The sequence below is a fragment of the Rousettus aegyptiacus genome, unplaced genomic scaffold (genome assembly GCF_014176215.1).
Source record: "Rousettus aegyptiacus isolate mRouAeg1 unplaced genomic scaffold, mRouAeg1.p scaffold_m13_p_17, whole genome shotgun sequence".
In the NCBI taxonomy this organism is placed as follows: Eukaryota; Metazoa; Chordata; class Mammalia; order Chiroptera; family Pteropodidae; genus Rousettus; species Rousettus aegyptiacus.
Genome location: NW_023416292.1, coordinates 227254 through 229561, shown reverse-complemented (window position 1 = coordinate 229561; position 2308 = coordinate 227254). Strand labels below are relative to the sequence as shown.

Here is a 2308-nt window from a genome sequence, read left to right as displayed (position 1 = left end):
CTACATTGCAAGTATAATATCTTTCAACAAGTGTGGCTTACAGAAGGGCAATGGGATACCAGACTGAGTAGTTCTCCAACAGTGTGAAGTAATTCACCTATCCTGGTGGGATATCTCATTGCAAATTCCAGTAGATAACACCTCTTCCAGGCATAATAAGGCTTGGTATTCTCATCAATATGGTATATTGATACAAATTGAGAGTTGGGGCAATGGCTTTCTCCTGAGACTTCCTATCATTACAACACGGGGTGTCTCAGCAGGGGTCCCTAGCTTGGCATGTGTAGCAACAGGTACTATTGGTTTATCATTAAAACGTATTAAATAAAGCCTCAGAGAAGATTAGCATGGCCCCTATGCAAGGATGACACACAAATTTGTGAAACGTTCCATATTTTTTTTAAAAAAAATGTATTAAATGTATTAAAGCTGGGACAGTACTTTAGTCCACCCAGCCAAAGTGGTTTTACCTGTTACTAATTGAATCTTTAATATTCCATTCTTTGTTTCTGTTAACCCTGCTACTTGCAGGATATGGGGAGATAAAAACTTCATTCAATGTCATGTTTTTTTGACAAGTCTTATACATCATAACCTTTGAAATGTGACACCTCCCTTCCCCCAATCCATCATTTTATATTTTAAGAGAGTATCCATACTTGGTACTCATTCAACTTCTCCAGCCCCTTAATGGTGGCCTGGTTTTCTTGGCAACAGAAAAAACTTGGGTTGGGCCAGACACAGTGTCCTTACAAACCAAGTTATGTTTAGAGTCCTCACCAATATAATCAATTTAGAACCCCTCAGTGAATGATCTCAGACTTCTTTGGAAATTGCCTTGGATATTGTTTAGAAAACACAGGACATGCTGTTACTGCATTAACCAAGCCACTGTATTTCAAAGGCAATTTAGCATATTGGCAATATGCTGTCCCACCTTGGTGCTAAGGTGGCCATTCTTTCTATGCACCTAATCTGCTATATCTACTGAAGAATCAGGTCTAGGGCTAGTACTCAGGTAAGGCATTAGCTTCCTGATTCCTAAGGAGTATCAGTGCCTTATGAGCTAGGACATGGAAAACATTGAGGACCGCCTTATATTTTTGCAGACAAACCCGAATGTCTTTGCACATATTCTGATCACACAAGGGCTTATTCATGATCATCTACACCTTGGCTTCCCATTGTCTAAGTCTTTTAGAACAGCCCAACTGTCAATGGAGAGGATTATCAGCCAGGGATCATAAATACCAGCCAAACCACTCTGAGCTCAGCCCACTGGCAGCTATGGTTCATTCTATTTCCAGGAATCTATATAGGATGCATGAGCAGGATCTTCCCCAACTCCCTCTCTACAGCCCCCAGGGGCTGCTACAGGCATAGGAGTAAGGGCATTTGGAGGATCTACATACTCTACAGAGCCTAGCAGTACCTGCATTTCTAGACAAAGTGAATGGTGCTGCTCTGCTGCAAATGGGTATGCCACTTAGTCATGGGGGGAATTTGAGCCATGACAGAGGTGGACATATGTTCAACCCATTCTTTGATAGAAAGGGAAGTTCTTACCATTATATACTGTTCCTTTATGAGAGGCTCTACTAGGAGTACAGCTAGGAACTGTTGTTCTATGGGCACATTGAGTTTCTGTCCTTTTTCAGAGCTAGGACCAAAAATTTAGGGGTACTCTCTTCTTCTGTCGCCTCTGCCACAGTATCCAATCCATACTTTCCAGAGTCACAGACATGCCTTACTCAAATGGTAGTCCTTCTTAGAAGATGCCTAGAGCTTTAATTTGCTTCTCTAGTATTTTGCTTTCCCAGAGATGACTTGTTGCTCTAATTTCCAGCCCTACATATAATCTTTCTTTACCAGATGGTATAAAGGATAGAGACACTGTGACAGGTGGGGGATAAAAGTTTTTAAAACTCCCTAATTCCTACAAAGTTTCTCATCTCTCTCTTTCTTCAGCCACTTGTCCTTTCTATCTGGAGCTGAGGGCCTTTTCAATAACAAAGTGCCTTTTTAGGACACTTTATGTCATAATGTTTAGCTCCAACTTTCCTTTCCTTCTGGACACTCTAAGTAATTCTTGGAGGAACAAATAAGCAACAAGATTAAAGTTGCTGTGCCTAAGAAATGACTTGAATATCAGTGGCCCTCTGGAAACAGAGGGAGAGGTTGAGAATATGGCATAAATAATGACCTATAAAGAAATATGGCACAATGATAGATTGTAATGAGTACAGATTGTTGAAGAATTTTAAGAAAAATGATCAGATATTAAAATTGAAAAGTTCGCAGTATGGTG

The 2308-nt window shown here is 40.4% G+C and overlaps 1 non-coding gene across 1 annotated transcript; it reads left to right on the top strand.

Annotated features, from left to right (window-relative positions):
- Positions 1-292: 292 nt before the first annotated feature.
- Positions 293-399, top strand: LOC118613217. The gene has a single exon (XR_004955350.1). It is a non-coding gene; the product is annotated as a U6 spliceosomal RNA (small nuclear RNA).
- The last annotated feature ends 1909 nt before the right edge of the window (positions 400-2308 follow it).